The sequence below is a fragment of the Aptenodytes patagonicus genome, chromosome 15 (genome assembly GCF_965638725.1).
Source record: "Aptenodytes patagonicus chromosome 15, bAptPat1.pri.cur, whole genome shotgun sequence".
Lineage (NCBI taxonomy): Eukaryota > Metazoa > Chordata > Aves > Sphenisciformes > Spheniscidae > Aptenodytes > Aptenodytes patagonicus.
The window spans coordinates 17050468-17069066 of NC_134963.1; the positions used below are offsets into that span (position 1 = coordinate 17050468).

An 18599-nucleotide genomic window follows, 5' to 3' on the forward strand; every position below is an offset into this window, starting at 1 on the left:
AACACCGAGAGCAGCTCACAGCCCCGCCGATGGGCTGCACGGCCCCGTCTCACCGAGGACGGCGAGGGATGCGTCCTGGCACACTTCACCTTGCCACCTTGTCACCAGCAGTTTGTGTCAGCGGCAGCACAGGGAGCTACAAAGCTGCCATTTAACGTCTCCGCCGGCTCCCGAAGAAGCGCAGCGGGAACACTATGTCAGACTACAATTAGCCACAATTGTTTTACTGGCTGCTGCTTCAGCAATTTATAGGCTCCAGGTTAAAGGCTCGTTCGGCAGCGCTGTCATTGCCACCCCTCCAAACACGTCCTCTGCAAGCTGGATTGGAAATATACTGAAATTAATAATTAAGCACAAGATTTGGTTCAGATCTCAAAGGTACACCAACAAAAAGAGCAAATGCTGAAAATTCTCCCCAGGTGCAGACTGCTTGATGCAAAAATCAAAACATTTCACAACATAAGAGAGTTTTAATTCTCAATCGCTCTACTACAGGCAGCCAAGTCGTCCTCTTGCTGGCTATCTCTGCCAGTTCACAATCGCACAAGAGAAAACCATGTTCCCCACAAAAGCTGCAAGCAGTGCAAAAGGAGTTTATCGCGGCAATGTTTTCCAAGACTAACAGCTAAAGCACAACACCACCAAATTTCATCTTCCATCCACCGCACTCGGAATTGAATGTTCCCTCTCAAAGGAGACCGTGCAGTTACCCACACTTTTGCTAATGCCATTTCCCCACGCACTCGTGCAAAGGCAGATTTGCACCTGCGGGTGTTGCTTGGACTGCCTGCATTTTGCCAGTCCCCCAGCTGCTGGTCTGTGAAACCAGGGCTGCTTGCCCAGGTGGGGTTACAGCCCCCCAAAACAGGGACAAACAAACTTGGAGGACACGCTGGGGCGGGGGGGGGGGAACACAGGGACCCCAAAACCGGGGGTTCAGGAGAAACGCGGCTTTTCCCCGACAGCAATCGCAGCCCGTTTTTTTGCTGCTTTGGTTTCTTAAGCAATTGCTGCATCTCAAGAGAGATGCGAAAACAAGCGGCGCTCCCGCAGCGCTGCGGCGGCCGCCGGCCACCTCTCCCCCGGCCCGGCCTTGCCGGCAGCTCCCGCTGCAGAGAAGCCCCCGGGTCCGGTGCGGCCCCCCGCCGCCTCCGCGCCCCCGGAATCCCCGCGCCTGCGGGGGCAGCGGCGGCTCCCACCGCCCGATCCCCCCCGACCGGAGGCGCGGACGCGGTCCCGGGCAGGCTGAGGGCAGCGGCCCCCCCCCCGGCTCCACCACCCCCGGGATGACCCCCGCGACGGGGCCCCGCCGCCCCCCGCGCTTACCTGGGCAGCAGCGGCGGTGCCGGCGCGGCGGGCGGCGGGGGGGAGCGCGGCCGCCCCCGGGCGTGGCGGGGCGGAGCGGGGCGGAGCGGGGCGTCCGCCCGCCCGGGAGACGGCACCGGCAGCGGGGAGCGGAGCGCGGGGGTCCCCGCCGGCCCTCCCCACCCCCGGGGCACAGGCGGCGTGGGTGGCCACGCCGGCCCCGGGCACGCAAAGAGGCGTTTTCGCTCCCGCTCGGTCAAGCAGTGCCCAGCCCTGGGCATCGCCGCCTGCAAGCGGGGTTATTCCTGCCCTCTTGGAAATAACCTGTCCCGTCCTTTCCCAGGTCGCTTGTTTTACATTTTCCTTCTGGATACACATTTCTCTGCTCTCCCCTCGGAGACGGGGATCTCTCCCCCCTCCTGCCTGCCTGGCACGTTTCTGTTCTCCCCAGTAAACTATTTTCCTTCTCCATCATACCCTGTTTGGCAGAGTGTCAGCATCTCTGTGTGCCTTTTCTTATTGCATGCCCCAAATATGTCCTTTATTGTCCCTCTATGACTTCTGAGAACACCCTGGATACAGAGGAAGGTTTTTTTCTCCCCCGGATACAGTTTGTCTTGGGTCGCTGCTGTCTTACACCCTGATTATACGGCTCCCTGAGGTTGTCCGGGTGGTTCACTGCCCTCTGATATGCACAGCTTTAGTTCCTTGCTCTGTGCTCGAAATGAGACGAGAGGCTTAACTGAGCTGTTCAGCTGCGGTTTTCACTGCTGTTAAAAAAACTACCCATGGATGGAGCCTGCAGACGTGGGAGCTGCAGGGGAGACACATGCCTCCACGGCCTTGCGAGAGGGACCGTGGATCCGTGTGGAGCTGCCTCAGTTTTAAGGCAGGAGAAATGACAGCAGGTCCACTGGGCATGTCTGCAGGCAGCGGAGCAGGAGCAGGAGCATCCCCCCATGTGGTGCTGTGCCTGGCTGGGGCATGGTGCAGAGCTCATCCCACGGGATGCAGTACTGCTGGCAGCGGGGACCCGTGGCAGCCGACAGCCACCTCCATTTCCCTACCCGGCACGCAGGATTTTTGACCTCTGGTGTGGAAAACCACTCCCACGCAGCTGCCAAGCAAACAGCAAGGATTGGGCCTTGGAAGGAGCTGATAAATCGCTTTGCGGGGAATTATCCCAACAGTAAGCTCTGTCAGCGAGCCACGGGCAGTCAGGCTCGGCTGACACTACACACGTACAAGATTTGGGGCTGTTTCACTGCACCTTGCGGGGCCGAGCGCATTGCTCCAGGGGAGGGACGGCGAGACACCAGCAGCACTGTGAGGCTACGCTGCCCCAGGAACAGTGGGAGCTGCGGCTCTGCCTGCAATGGGGTGACTGGGCTAGGGCAAGGACCCGTGACAGCAGGGCACGCGGGCAGCCCCAGCCCTGAGGGCTGTGGGTCCTCCCCATAAATACCACGCGTGCCCCCGTCATCACCATCTCTTGGAGTGCAGCCTTGGGCTCCAGGCACTGACTCCATCACCCTGACGCCACTCCCACGTTGGGCACTGCCTGGACCACAGGGTCAGTCACTGAAATGTCCTCATCCCCCCAGGGCAGAGGGATCCCTGAATGTCACTGGCAGGTCCTGCCCCTCCTGCCTGGCTCCTGGGCTGCCCCGGGCACCCTGGGGTGCATGGCAGGGTGCTCAGCCATCCTGGGGCTGCTGGTGGGGGTGGTGGGTGCTGTGGGGCGGGGCCTGCAGGTCTGCCCCAAGGGGGCCAGCGGTGCCTCACTGCAGGGCTGACAGGGCCATGTCAGCGATGCCAGGCAGCTGCCCACTGTGCTGCCTACCCTTGGGTCCCTGCCAGCTCTGCAGGGGTCAGGGAGATGACAACCCGCAGCCCTGCACCTCCCACCACCCCCAAATTAACACACACACACCCCCGCCACTGCAGCAGGGATGGGGGCGGGCTGGTCCCCCATGCAGCCTGGGACAAGAGCTGTGTCCTGCCCAGCCCGGGCACAGGCAGGACTGGCAGGAAAGGGAGGGCAGGGATGTGCTGGGGAGAGGGTGAAGGGGCACTGGGGTGACCCCGTAACCCAGTGGGGGGACTCTCTGGCACCCCCAGACCTGCTTTCCAGATTGGCTCCAAGCCTCTGCTGCACCATTCCCTTGGGAAAAAGCTCTGCCCTTGCCTGCACAGCCCTGCCCTGCCTTCCCCTGCCTTCCCCAGGGAAGGAAATCCCAGGAGAGGAGCTGGGTGGGGGAGAAGGGGAAAGGGAAGGTAACAAGGGAGAGAGGTTGTGCAAATGGAGCAGCCCAGGGGAGAAAGCCTGGTGCAGGCAGGGAAAAAAGCCCAGTGCAGGCAGGGAAGAAAGCCTGTGTAGGCAAGAGGAGGAGCGCTCAGCCGAGGCATGAAGGCGCTTTGACAGCAGGTCAGCCCTGACGTCACCCAATGCTTTCGTTTTCTTGGGAAGTGACGGAGCCGGAGCCTCAGATCTTCTGGGATGGCTGAAAGAGACGCCATGGTGGAGCAGCAGCCCGTGGCCAGCAGCCCCAGCAAGCTCCGTGTCTTCATTAAGACTTTGTGCAGCAAAACGTTTGCAGTGCCAGTGCCTCTGGATGACGATGTCCGGGAGCTTAGGCTAAGCTGAATGCACAGGACTCCTCCCTGACCCCCGAAACGGGAATGCTGCTCTACAATAGCAGACAGATGGAGGATGTCCTGACCCTGCAACACTATGAAATCACACCCAACCGCTTTTTGTACCATACACTAATATGTAAGTGCAGGGTGGCCCGGGGGAGGTGGATGAGGATCTGTCTAGAGGTGGGAGAGGGGGGGTGGGTGCAGATCAGGGATCTGCAGGCCCCCTCCACCCCCGAGGAGGGACCCTGGCCAGGACTGCAGGCAGGAGCCTCCACAGGCAGGAGGGAAGGGGCAAGGCGGATGCAGCTGTGTGTGCACCAGGGAGCTGCCAGAGCATGCTTGCACTGGAAGGTGGGAGGAATGCGAGGGCCCAGGGATGCACCTATGCAGGAGGAAGGCAGGAGGGAGAGGAAGGACTCCGTTCTTGGAAGCTGAGCAAGAAATCTGCTCTCTGCATGGCAGCGGGGAAGGATGGAGAGGCAGAGGCTGGGAGCATGTTCTCAGCCCCACAATGCGCTGCCCTCCTAGGATGGGCAGCTGAGTGGGATTCCTGGTACCCAGCGGCTTGGTGCGAGTGGGCACAAACTGCCAGGAAGAGGTTTCATAGCAAAGGCGTGAAGAAGAGGGAGAGGACGGGCAGAGGATGGGATACTCCTCTGGACACGACCTGGCTCCTGAGCTCTCCTCTGCTTTGTGTTGCTGGTGCAGCGCGAGGCGGTGGTGAAGCTGTCAAATCTCGATTTTCAGGTAAGGTCATGCCCTGGTCCTCACTGACAACCTGGTGCAGCGGGGCTGGTGGAGCTGCACGGTGGTGAGAGTAGGACCTCAACTCACTGCATGATGGTGAGCATGTCCCTGCCACGGTTCATGGAGGAGGATGTGGAAGTTGCGGTAGATGTGGGAGCATGCGGTGGTACACGAGGGGACCGGTGTGGCTAATGGGATCAGGAAGGTTGGGCGAAGGCTGCTTGGGGATGGCTTCTTCGCCCAAACATGAGGGAAAAACGACAACGTCTTCCTGTTGTTCCAGTCACAGACTTAGCCCTAAGGAAGCTGGTGGCAGGCCCTCGCAAATCTCTGACAGATGAGGCCTCGGGGAGCGCAGAGGTGAGGTCTTCCAGGACACGATGCCTGAGGCCGGGGTGCCTGAGTGAGGAGCGCTTGCGGGGCTGGGGAGGAAGGCACGGCTGCAGCGCGTGGGTTCACAGCCGGCCCTGCGGATGGGGGGTCCGGTGCTGCCCATCGCCACCACAGCACCGCGCTGGGTGGCAGGAGCTGGTGGGTGCTGCCCTCTGTCCCAGGAGAGGGACCTCACCCTGCTGGCAGGCCAGGCGGGCACAGCTCCCGCGCCAGCCTGTTTCCTCCCTGCAGGAGCGGGGAGCAGGGCCAGCACTACACCTGATGCTGGGAATGTTGCTCATGCTCTCAGAAGACCTCTCCTCCCGCCTCCAGCGGGCAAGCACGGCTGGAGGGGAGAAATACAGCTTGCGAGTGCTTTCCTCTATGTTCCCCTCTGCAGGAGCGCTATCACTGGCTGAACCTGGGCTCACCACCGCAGGGAAACTCTGGCAGTGCACGGGGGAGGTAAGGGCTTTGCCGGTCCTGGCAGGGCACTGTCGCACCCAAAGGAAAGGGCACAGCAGGGAGCCTGGGACTGACCCTGGCTGTCACCTGGGAGGTTGGGTGTGCCTTCAAAACCTGTTATTCGCAGCAGTTCTTCATCCTCCAGAAGAGTCCGGTCCCTTTTGCTATGCTAACTCAGCATGCACTGCCCCAGTTTTCAAGTTCGTGGGAAGACAAATTCCACTTGCTCGCATCCCAAATTTATTCTCGCTGCTAAACATTTTGTCTGCCTGTGGCCACTGTCCTCTCTGCTGATACACCATGGCAGAGAGGGAACAGCCCAGGCTTTACTCACAAGAAAGTCAGCAGCCAACAACATTTTCTCTCTCAGGAAACAGAAACTTTCCTATCTGGAATTCCCATTTGCAAAATACATCCTAAAAATCAGGGGGTGAAACACGTAGTTTTGAGCTCCGGGAGCTGCTCTGCGTGTCCACCCATTATCTTTCCCACTGATGCACGGGGGATGCATGGACTAACCGATGCCTTCCCCACCCCAGTGGCATCTACCCAAGTGCGGCTAAGTGTTCAGTCCTCCTTGCTGTGCCTGCGCACAGGATTTCTCTTGGGCACCGCTACAAGGATCTGCATTAAAGGGGTCATGAGCCTCAGACAGGGCCAGTGCTTGTTTCGGATCCCAGGGCAGAGGAGTTGCCAGTCAATGATTTTTCTGGCCTCTTCACTGATGAGAGTGATGCCTTTCTGGGCACCAGGCAGCAGCTGCTGATCCCCTGCTGCTACTTCCAAGGCTCCAAGCTCCCACGCCAAGCTGCATCGTGCTTCACTGTAAATCCCAGCACACCTCCTGCAAGCAGCACCCAGTGCGCAACACCCCATTCAGTCCCAAAGTGGCCACACTCGTGTTGCAGGATCTCCCAGAAGTGATGCCGGAGATAACCCAAGACTTTTTGAAGTACCGCACCGTGTACCGGTAAGAGCTGTCGGGCGAAACCAGAGCACCTTCCAAAAGCCCCATCCTAGGCGGCATGAGCCTGTCGTCCCTCCCACCTGCAGAGCTCACCTCCCTGGTGCAGGCGTCTTCCAGTGCTCCAACACAGGCCTCAGCTTCGAGGTGAAGTCGGCAGTGACCATCACCTACAGATACGTCACCTGGACCAGGCACCTGAGCAAGGCTGACGAGGAAACATGGGTGCCCGCCAGACCCCTCTTCCACATCAAGGTGTAGCCCGGGGCACGCGGGCAGTGCGTCTCCCCCACTTCATCTGCCTGGCAAGTACAGCAGCTGCAGGGACCTGGGTCTCCCAAGCCACCATCCCTCAGCCTGTCTCCCACCCGGGGACGTCTCCGGCTCCTTGGAGACCTCTCTCCAGACAGGCCCAAATTCTCCCTTCCCTCTGAGGTCACCTGAACTCCCCTGTATTCCTCTGCTTTGCTTTGGCATCCTTCATCCTGCTCTCACTTTCTATCAAGCCTTCGCAGTGCTCCCTTCCCCAGCTCCCGCTCCACACCACCAGCCCCTCCTCACCCACCCTCTCTACTGGGTGACCAGTACAAATTCCGTGGTGATAACACCTGAAGTAAGTGGGATTATTCCTTTTTTTTTTTTTCAGTGAAATAGAAAGTACAAGAAGCCTCTGCCTTCAGCCATATTCTGCTACCAGAATCTGTCTTACTAGATCTCAGAGCCAGAGGTGCAGGGAGCTGTACTGGCAAAGATATCTCATGATACACATCCTCAGAAAGAGCATGGAGCACACCCCAAAGCCCCAAAGGAGCTGTGTTTGTTCTTCCTTAAGGCAGAAATCATAACGTGGGACTTGTTGGACTTACCATAGCTGCATATCAAGAAGGAATTTCAGAGGTGTTGACTCAGGTGTGGTCCCAAGTCCTTCATCTTCATCTCCTCTGGAGTGAGTTTCCTTCAGCTTAGGAGCAGGACTGGAGAGACACTTTCTCTCTGTGCCATGATGTGACATGACTTCTTTCTCTATTGAAACTCCGTCTGAGGATTTCTGATTTTGGGCACCATGCCCTGTGGCAATCAGATTGCAATGGCTGGGAAAATCTGGGAAGATTTGGCCATTTAGCCCTTGTGGTTGTTTTACACAGGAGTTTGTGACATCCTGAGAGCAGCTGATGACAACCCAATGGCTGGTTGTGAAAATCTCCTTTCATGGGTCTGCACTGCACCATAATCATGAAAAGGGAATCAGAGAAACTTAGGTTGGATGGGACCTTAGGAGGTCTCTGGTCCTGTTACCATAAGTCGGCAGGTGATGAACTCCCTAAGACTCAGTTTGGAGTTTTAGAAAGCAGGCATTCTTTATTGTGGCGCCGGGGGCTAGGTGGAATTTCCACAAATCAAGCACCGTAAACCACTGATGAACCTCTCTTAATGCTGTTAAAAGTGTATATGGATTTGCAACTACAGGGTGTATGTCTTTCACTATTTGATTTATAGCCCTTAAATCCTGGACTAATCTATATTCACCTGAAGGTTTTCTTACTGGTAAAATTGGGGTATTATATTCTGACACACATTCTTCAAGAATTCCAAACTTTAAAAATTTGTCAATTTCTTGATTCCTTGTCTAACCTCTGGCTCAACTGGATATTGCTTGATTCTCACTGGTTTTGCCTGTTCTTTTAATTCTATTTTTACAGGTTGTGCTGTTTTTGAGTTACCGGGTACGTCTGTATCCCAGACTATAGGTACAACAGCCTGATCTACTTCTTGTGGTATTTGTTCCTTAACCTTCTCCTGTATCATCAATATTTCACCTGTCTTTGATTCTGGTATTTTTAAAAGAATTTCTCCTTCTTCAAACACTATTTGCGCATTTAGTTTGGACAATAGATCTCGCCCTAACAAGGGTATCGGACAATCTGGCACATACAAAAATTCGTGTGTAATTACCTTATTTCCAAATTTCAAATCTAGGGGTTGAAGGAATGGCCTGTTTCCCTGTTTCCCAGTCCAGTTATACTAGCCATTTTATTTCCTAATTTCCCTTTGCAAGTATTCAAAACAGAATATGTTGCGCCCGTATCTACTAAAAATTCAACTTATCATCTCCCAGCTTAATTATAACCAGAGGCTCAGCTGGGTTCCCCTCCAGTCCTCTTCAGTCGTCTAGGGTCATCATCCTTGCTGCTTCTCGCCGACCTGTCCTCAGTTCAGGACAATTCCTTTTCCAATGTCCTTTTTTCCTGCAATATGCACATTGATTTAGCCCTAGAGGTGCATTAGGTTCTCGGTTACCAAAGTTTCTAAAACCTCCTCTTCCTCTGGCCCGTCCTCTTCCTTGTACTGCATTGCCTGTTAAAAGAGCCATCAATTTGCTCTCCCTACCTTTACCTTTCTTTTCTTTTCTTTGTTCTTCTTCTTTCTCTCTATTGTTATAGACTTTCCATGCTACTTCGAGCATTTTATTTAAATTTCTGGAATCCTCTCCCTCCAACTTTTGGAGTTTCCTTTTCATATCGGGTGCTGATTGTCCCATAAAAATCAAAGCCAATTGTTGTTGTTCTGCCTCTGTTTCCAATTTTAGATCAGTATATTTTCTAGCAGTTTCCTTTAATTTTTCTAGGAGCACAGAGAGAGATTCATTTTTGTCTTGTTTTACCTCATATAATTTAGACCAATTTAGGGCTCTTGGCATTGCATGCTCTACTCCATACAACATCCATTTTTGATACCGATTTAACCTTCTTCTGTGTTCTATATTATTTGGGTCCCATTGGGGATCTCCCAAAGGGAAATTCTGCTCCAAAGTTCCAGGGAGAGGTTCACTCGTGTGCAGCCTCTGCTTGTGCTCTTGCTGCTTTTAACACCATCTGTTTCTCAGCACTACCCAACAAATTATCCAATCTCACTTGTAAATCATTCCAGTCAGGATCCTGAGTTCTAATAATTGTCTCTACCACTCTTCCTACCCTCTCTGGATCTTCTCTGTATACCCCTGCTGCTTGTTTCCACGCCATCGAGTCTGTGATTGAAAACGGCACTTTCACATATACCGGCCCATTCTGTCCTACTCCCTGCCTTAAAGGAGCTAGCGATTGGGTTTGTCGTCTAGTTCTTCGAGAAACTGGAGTATGAGCCTCTACCTCTTCTATCTCCCCCCCCATTCCACTACTGTCCGGTTCTGTTTCAACACTTCTTTCCCTTACACGTGAGGGAGGGAAATTCCGTCCCTCCTGCGGGGGTGCTACTTCTAGTTCTAACTCCTTTTCATCCTCTTTTGGTCCTGTACACCTAATGCACTTCTTTCCAATATCACAAGCCAAACAACAACTCTTTTGTTTTCTTATTCTCCAAAGTTAACGCCATTACCAAAGTATCTCGGCTAATTAACTTACATTCACTCTGCCAATCCACTCGCTGCCTCAAAGAAAAGAACAAATCTACGTATGGTACTTCATTCCATTTGCCTTCTCTTCTACAGAACACCATTAACTGCAGGATAGTATTATAACTCAAAGTTCCGTTCTTTGGCCATTTTTCCTGATCCTCCAAAACGTACAAAGGCCACCAATGGTTACAATATTCAATCATCTGGGTTTTGCGCAAATCATCATGTAAATCACCCCAATGCACTAACAAACACCCCAACAGCGAGGTTTTTGGTATCTTTTCATCCGTTGCTAAATTCCCAGCACTTTTACTCTTAAACAGTTTTACAAATCCTGATGCCATTACAACAAATATTCAAAGGTAATTATAAAATTATAATTCCCAAATAACTATATATGTATTATATATATTATATATTTTATATATATATCAATATTAGTATATATATGGCTCGCCAGTTATATAACCAAACAAAGTCCAACCCAGCAATAGCTTTCACTTATGACTTACGGGCAGACGCCTAGGCTTCCGACTGCAAAACAGGTACCCTCTTAGCCCCAGCCTTACAGGCAGGCTTTTTCAACTGCAAAATATTCAAGTTTTGAAAGAATGCCTTGATACTTACAAAGCAATGTTCTTGGCTCAGGGGCTCTTTGGTCCGGGGATCGGAAAATCCTCTCTGAGAATCCCTCGGTGCCGGTTGAGGTTCCGTGATCCCAGGATCCGTCGAGGCTCCAGAGCAGGGTCCCATCTGGGTCGCCAAAATCTGTTACCGTAAGTCGGCAGGTGATGAACTCCCTAAGACTCAGTTTGGAGTTTTAGAAAGCAGGCGTTCTTTATTGCGGCGCCGGGGGCTAGGTGGAACTTCCACAAATCAAGCACACCTATGCCAAGTTCACCGTGACATTTATACACAGAAATTACACGGTAGTACACTCCCAGTTACAATGATTGGTTAGTGATTTGCATATAGTTATAATATCTGCTGTGTCATTCTCTTGTGTTACTACGCTTGCGCAGGGGAAGGGTCTTCACCTGGGCAAGGGTCGTCTTGACCTGTGGGTGTGTTTTTTAGTATTACAATGAAGGCAGCGCACTTCAGGACACCTTAAAAGTAGGTTTTGTTGCCAAGTTGGCCAGCTAGATATCTACCTTGCCAGGTTGTCAAATAACTCATCCCATATACAACAGAACCTCGGGGCTCTGGTTATGGTCCAGAGAATAAGGACTGAGGCTGACATGGTCCAGAGAATAGGGACTTCAAGCAACCCAGCCTCGGATAACAAGTAGCACAGCAACCCATACATAACGTTAACATAGAGGCTAACTTCCTAAATCAAGATGTTCTTACAGTTGCTTATCCGTTAACAAAAACAAAATATAGAAAGATTCAATAAAACTTATGATAATCTTCAGCAGTCCAACCTCTTGCTCAAAGCATGCGAGTTTTAAAGTTAGATCAAAGTGCTCAAGGCCATGTCCGGTCAAGGTTGAATATCTCCAAGGATGGAGATACCACAGCCTCTCTGGGTCTCTAGTCCAGTGTTGTAACATCCTCATTGTGATTTTTTTTCCCTATTATCTAATCGAAGTTTCTGTTGCTGCAGCCTGTGCCTGTTGCCTCTTGTCTCATCGCTGTGTACCTCCAGGAGGCTGGGTCTGTCTTTTCTTTAGTTCCTCTTCACATAGTTAAAGGCAGTGATTAGTTCTCCCCATGTCTTTTTCTTCTACACGAACCCAACTCCCTCTGCCTCTGCTCGTATATCGTGCACTCCAGCCTGGAGCTGGCCTTGCTCCAGGATGCCCATGTCTTTCTTGTACTGGGAAGCCCCCAGCTGGACCCAGTGCCCAAATGTGGTCTCACAAGAGCTGAACAGAGGGAAGGAATCCCTGACCTCACTGTGCTGGCTGTGGTCTTGCTACACAGCCTGGGATGCGGCCAGCCTTTGCTGCCAGGGCACACTGCTGACTCCTGTTCAACTTGCATGCCCACCAGGACTCCCGCGTCCTTCCCTGAGAAGCTGCTTTCTGTGTCCACCCCGTGCCCAGGCTCTTGTCTGGAGTGGGGCTATTCCATCCCAGACGCAGGACTGTACATTTGCCTTTGCCGAATTGCACGAGCTTCCTGCCAGCTAAGTTCTCCAGCCTTTCCAGGTTCCTCTGAATGGCATCCCTCCCGTCCAGCTTATTCGTCATCCCCCCTTGCAGCTTCAACCCTGCTCCTGAGCTGAGCGCAGCCCCAACAGCCAGGGCCTTCAGCTTAACTGAGAGACAGTCTTAAACCCGTGAATCAGGGTTTGGTTTTCCCACTTCGACCAGGTGGTAACCGGGCACTCAGCCTCGAAGAGCAGTTGTAAAGATGGCAGAGCCAAGCTCTCGGCACCGTCAGATAAAAGCGGTAAAAGCCCTAAGTTGCAACCTGGGAAGTTCAGGCCGAATGTTAGGAAAAATTTTATCACTCGGTGGAGATGCAGCCATCAGAGAAGGTTAGACGGTGGTGAATCTCTGCTCTTTGAGGTTTTCAGTACTCAGCTAGACAAAGCCCCGGCTGAGCAGATCTAGGCTTGACATTGGTCCATCTTTGAGAGGTAGGTCAGATAAGACACCCCAGAGGTCCCTTCCAACCAAAATTTGTGATATTGGCAGCATGGCAGAGCCCTGACATGTGCATCTTCCCTTGTCTTTCCCCTTGCTGGCACGGCCAGGAAACACAGGATGATGTATGCGAATTCACTGCAGCTCCCCACTGTGAGAGAGACTCAGCTTGCTTCTTACCCTTACAGGCACACTTGCCATTTTGCTACAAGAGTCCGAAGGAACAGCAGCTCTTTGTCAAGATCTACATCAGGAACGTGGCAGACGCAATGACACCGTGGTCTGGAGGGCATCACTGAGATCAGGTAGGAACAGCAGGTCCATCTAGGGGCTCATTCGCCTTAGCAAAAGCAGAGGTGTACCCCCCAAGCAGACCTCACGCATTTTGTGGTCACAGTCATCCACGCATCCTCCAGGGAAAGCAAACCCTGCGTATGCAGCAGTTGGCCACTGAAGAATAGGGACCTGAAAGGACACCCCAATGTCAGTAGACCAGAGCTTCAGATTTAACGTGGAGTTTCGGATGCTGGGGTTTAAGAGAGCATGACAGCACTATCGGTGTCTCTCTGTTCTCTTGGCTACTGTTTGCATAGAAATCTGACTTATTTTTAAAAGTCCATTAATGTAGCGAACACCCACTGAGCGATGCAGAGGAGGTAAGGAGAATACCAAAATTTTAGTGAAAATCGACATCTTAAAAACCTACATGTTCCAGGCAGCACTACTCTTCTAGATTTGCCGGGTGCGACACCAGTGTGTGAAAGAGCGCACAGGGTCGGGGCAAGGACAGATGGACCAGAGCCGGCCTTCACCACACGTCTCTGCTCACAGCGGCATCACGAACGTGGCACGCAGCAAGCCTGCTGATGGTGTGGGGACGGCTCTCTTGTGGCATAAAGAGACCATTGCTTCCAACTATCCTGCTTTAGGGCTGACGGTACTGACTTGGGTCCCATGCAGAACTTCGGTCAGGACAGCAGATGATGGAGGCAGAAAGAGCAGGGTTAGCGATGGCGGGTGCCAAGACTCACGTTCGTGTGTCCTCTGGGCGGACAGAGGCAGCTCCAGGGCGGCAGGTTCCTAGTCTCCACGCCTCTCTGCCCAGCTGCTGCCACGTCGGCTCAGCAGCCACTGCACATGCTGTTAACTTCACGTAGCAACACCCACCCGTGGGGTCCCCTGTGGGAAAGCTTGGCAGAGGAGCTGTGGGCAGCAGCATCTCGCAGGTGCAGGGTATGGTACTGCTCAGCGTGCCTTGAGACCCCTTCTCTGTTAGTCTAATCCAGCACCCCCTAAAAGTAACACCTACAACCGTGCAGAGCCCAGGACCTTTTACTGAGTTCTCCACATTTGGGCAGGAACAGTAGGAGGAATGGCTAATGGCTTCATGGAGGATTAGGCACCTCAGGAAGATGTCATGGAAGATTAGGCACCATCATTTCAGTGATGGCATATTCAGTGATCTCTCTCCTTTCTCTTTCAGGTGATATTAATCTTCCTGCCTGTGTCTCCAAGACCTTGTCTGGTCAGTACCGTGTTTCAGAGCTGCATTTCTAGAGTCTGAATCTATTTCTATGGAGCTCGCCATCCTCTGGTTTAAAGCCGATATCAGCCTCTTTTCCCATCCTTATGATAGTTTCTAGACAAAAAGCCTTGAAAGCTGCAACCTCAGACTTTGATTCCCACACTGCTGGCAGCACGCTGTGTGCCGTGCTGGTGGGTAAAGTGGCATTAGTGCAGATGACCCTCCAAACTGGTTTGCCTTCTTTGGGGACAGACGTGCTGTTGTTACAGAGAATGAGCTGCAGCTAGTACAGTTCACGGTCCATAAATAATATTTCATTGGAATTCTAGTGAGCGGTACAGCTGCTGCATCCCGTACAGCCACCTCGGGGGCTGACAGCCGCTGTGCCGAACGGGAGCATTTTCCACGGGAGCGACGCTGCTGGGAAGGAGCCTGCAACCAGGTGTTGGCAGAGGGGACGGCAGGGCCACCTTTACAGCAGATCCAGGAGTTTCTGACCAAGGGGCTCTGCTTTCCACTTGCTTCAAATACAGTAACAACAGCATGCTGCCCAGCAGTTCTGCAGGTATTACCCCAGCCTAATTTCTCCAGGGCAACAACATTCCATCATTGCATCTTGCATCTCCTCTCATCAATGAAAGGCCAGATCCAAGAGGACACCCAGGCAGCTAAGCCACAGGATGAGGCAGATAGGCCTGGCTCAGATAGACACAAATTTGGACATTTTGGCATTATTCTTTATCCTTGCCATGCACATGGATGGAGTCACCACACTGGCCTACAACCTGTCCGACAGCACCAGGAGAGTAGGGTGGCAGGCAGGAGCAAGGACAGGACAAGGGGCAAGGGTTTTAAACTGAAAGAGGGCAGGTTTAGATCGGACATATGGAAGACATTTTTTACACTGAGGGTGCTGAGACACTGGAACAGATTGCCCAGAGAAGTTGTGGATACCCCATCATTGGAAGTGTTCAAGGTCAGGCTGGATGGGGCTTTGAGCAACCTGATCTGGCGAAAGATATCCCTGTCCATGGCAGGGGGGTTGAACTTTAAAGGTCTCTTCCAACCCAAACCATCCTGTGATTCTACAAGGAGATGCCCATCTGGGTGCCCACTTCAGCCTCATGTAGGAGGACTGGGTGGAGGCTTGGGAGGAGAAGCCAGGCAGTGCTGTCCGCTGCACTGACCCACGGCTTGTTCAGCACCCTGCTGGCGTCGGCTGCCTTTCCAGGCTCTGTTTCTTTACAAACCGCATGCAATCCTGCGAGATTTCAGAGCTTTGAGCGACCTGTGCTCTCAGTTAAGAGCTCCTCACCTTGCCGGGGGTGGGGGGGGGCCAGGACAGTAACTTCACGCCCAGGCACTGTAGGAATCCCAGAGGGGACAGCTGCCGGCAGCTGATGGGGGCTGCCACCCTCCCCCAGCTCTGACTTCACGTTCCCACGCCCTTCCTTGCCCTGCCTCCAGTGCTCCCACCGCTGGTGCAGCAGGTGCCCATCCTTTTTTGTGGAGGGATGGAGACACGTGGCTGTGGGACAGGGTGCACAGCCATGGTGTCCGCTGGCTTAGGATGCCACGTACCGCAGCACGGCACTCACCTGCGGCTGCCTGGCTGCGTGCAGCACAAGAACATGGGCTTGGTGTCTGCTAGGTGTAGCCTTCATGAAGAAGCACAAGACTGAGCTTTGCTCCAGGATGAGGCAGCTCTCCACCATTCTGCTACACTTACGGGATGCAAACTTCATCAACAGCAATGAAGAAGAGGAGGTGCAAGGTCAAGGTACGAGTCAAAGGAGGAACCAAGTTTTGCTGGAGATAGCTGAGGAGAAAGGGCCGGAGGCCCAGGAGCAGCTCTACCAGATCCCCCGGGTGATAGACCCGTACCTCAACGCAGACCCGGAAAAGTCCAGCTGGGCCTGGGAAAGCAGACTGCTTTTGCTCCCATTGCTCAGCTTACGGGAGCAAAGAAGGGCAGGCAGTCAGGTTTACCAGCACCTGAATCCTGACCTGTCAATGCAAAATCCATGGTGCAAAGCAGCAATAAGCCTCCTGAGCCGCCTGGTCTCAGGCCTGCCTTGCTTGGCTGATTTGGTTGCCAGCAGTGGATGACCAGTGTCGCACCGGCCACTGGTGAGAAGCTGCTGGAACAAAAGACCTTGGTTCCCAATCCAGTACCAATACCTCGGACCTGTCTGCCTCCCTGAGACAGGGCCTCTGCTTCTCCAGAAGCTCCAGGCAGCTGCTAGCAGAGGAGCTCCCATCACAACAGGTACCCTCAGCTCAGCCTCCCCATCCTCAGTGTCCGTGGGCACCTCTCGCGGCTGGAAGAGGGGAGCTGCTTTACCATGCAGAGCTGTTTGCAAAGGCTTGTTCTCATGCACAAGCCACAGCAAGCCACAGATGTTGATGTGAACCCATATCAACATCAAACCTTCCCCTCGTTTCCCTCCAGCCTAGTTAACTCAAATGATCAAAACTCACTGAAGGAGCAAACAAGCATCCGGACCCCAGCAGCAGCCGGGTGAAGGAGCCCCTCCCAAAGAAGCCACGAAAAATAGCAAAGATAAGAAATACAGGTTCATGCATCTTCAGGGAAAGTCTGACTCAATAGCAGCTTCTTTACGTTCAAAAGAAAGCCAGCAGATTATTTTTAAATCACATCCTTTGCATCCACAAAGTCAGTTCCTTTCTGGATCACGTGGATGCCTTCACTGATGGCATCCTCCTGCTGTTGAACACGCCAGTCAGGGCAGGAACACTCTGCTCTGGTGTCCAGTATCTAAGAAGAGATTTTTTGTGTCAAGCTCAGGTGAAATTCAGACTTACCTAAGTGGAGACAGCAACTTCTGGAAGCTCAAAGGAGCTTCCAGGGAGTGTTGAGTGAAATGGTCCCCACCACAGGCCCCGTGGCTTTGTGGGGTGGAAATGAGACTGCTGCCTTAAGTATTGCTTTATATTTATTCCTCCTCTTGAACACCTGGAGAGCACATCGCTGCTGAAACATGCTGTAAGAGTGTGTCTCTGCTCCGTTAAGGGTCGAGGACCTTCAGTGCAACCAGGGATAATATAAAAAGAAGGAAGCTGGGAACAAGACCATACCGGGACACAGACCTGACTGCCAGATGACAAGGGACATCACCGCTCGCACTAATTCATGGGCTATCCAGAAACCACACCGGGGCCGGCCCTTCCAGGAGGATCAGCCTGGGCTTTGCAACTGCTGGGCGTGTAAACCAGGGGGACCCTGGACACGGGCTGGGAGGGGTGCGGGAATGGACCCATGGGGACGGGAAGGGGAACCAGGAGGAATAAAGTGGGGGGAGGCAGAAAGGCGTATAAAAGGGGCCACTCGGGTATAAACCGGGGCCGGTTTGGCTGAGCCCTGTGCCCGGTCACCACAGTCTGTCCTATCTTTTTATATTTTCTTATTAAAAGTTTTCTTAACTATTTCTCTGCATCATCTCACTCCCTATCCCGTGTGAGTGTGTGCTGCAAGGACCGAGTGCCAGCTACTGGTGGGACCTGTGTGCGTCAGGGGACTTGGTGTCACCTGCGCGAGTGAGTGGGGTCCCAGTGCAGCTACTGGAGTGAGTGGGGGTCTTTAACCTCCAGCCACGGGGTGGGAATGGTGTCCCCAAAACTAGCTACTGGGGGGGACTGGTGTGAGGCGAATGAGGGACTCCATGCAGCTGGAGCTGGACCGTGTGTCACAGCCTGTGTGTCTGGTGGGAGGCGAGAGTATCCCCCCCCCCCAAACCGGGTGTGTGAGGGGGGTGCCTGGGCATTCACCAGCAAAACTCAAGCCGGACCAGCTGCTGAGTCAAGGACCCATGGGGCGGGTCTGAGGGCTGGGGTCCAGGCAGGGGTGCCGGGGGGACAGCGGGGCCGTGCTGGTGCTCAGCGGACCCACGAGTGCGCGTATGCGTGTGAACCCCGAGCGTGCGTGTGCCTGCGCTAGTGACCTCCCGCCTCTGCCACCCCAGAGGAGGAGGGGACGGGGCCGGTGTGTGTGATGCGGGTCCTGCGCGTGGGCGCTGACGATGGCAGCGCCTTGCCCGTGGCCGTCTGTGTGTCCCGTGTCCGTGTGTCCATGCGCGTGTCCCTGGGACACGCGCTCAGCTTCGCTGCTGGTTGAACCCACAAAGGGGAACGCGGCAGCCACATCCCCCAGCCTGGGCAGGGACCCCGGGTCCCTGGGCTCCAGCGGCCGGGCAGGGGGATCCCGGCGGGGGGGCGCCGGGGCCGGCCACGCCGTTCCGTCTCTGCGCGGTGTGCTGGGCCGCTCCTCCGCCTCTCGGGCTGCGGGAGAGCTCCTCAGTCACGCCTCGGCCGGCCGAGGGGCACTCAGTTTTGCAGCCAGGAGTGGGCAGCAGGCCGCCTTCACTGCAGACCCGCAGCAGCCGCTTTGCCCGGGCGGCCGAGGAGGCCCCTCCCGCCCGGACCGCCGGCCGGGCCCGTAACGGGCAGCACCGGGCGCCGCTGCCGGGCGGGCAGGGCCTGGCGGGAGCGGGGCGCGCCGGGGGCGGGGCGGGGCGGGGCGGGGCGCGTCAGGGCCCGCCGCCAGGCATTGGTGGGCGGTGCCCGCGGGGG

At 54.3% G+C, this 18599-nt stretch overlaps 1 pseudogene across 1 annotated transcript; it reads left to right on the forward strand.

Annotated features, from left to right (window-relative positions):
- The first annotated feature begins 3823 nt into the window (after window positions 1-3823).
- LOC143167594 (uncharacterized) lies at window positions 3824-17221 on the forward strand (annotated as a pseudogene). The gene is made up of 9 exons (XR_012996563.1): window positions 3824-4081; window positions 4979-5055; window positions 5468-5532; window positions 6072-6085; window positions 6369-6801; window positions 10646-10663; window positions 12673-12789; window positions 13968-14009; window positions 15661-17221. The product of XR_012996563.1 is annotated as an uncharacterized LOC143167594 (transcript).
- The last annotated feature ends 1378 nt before the right edge of the window (window positions 17222-18599 follow it).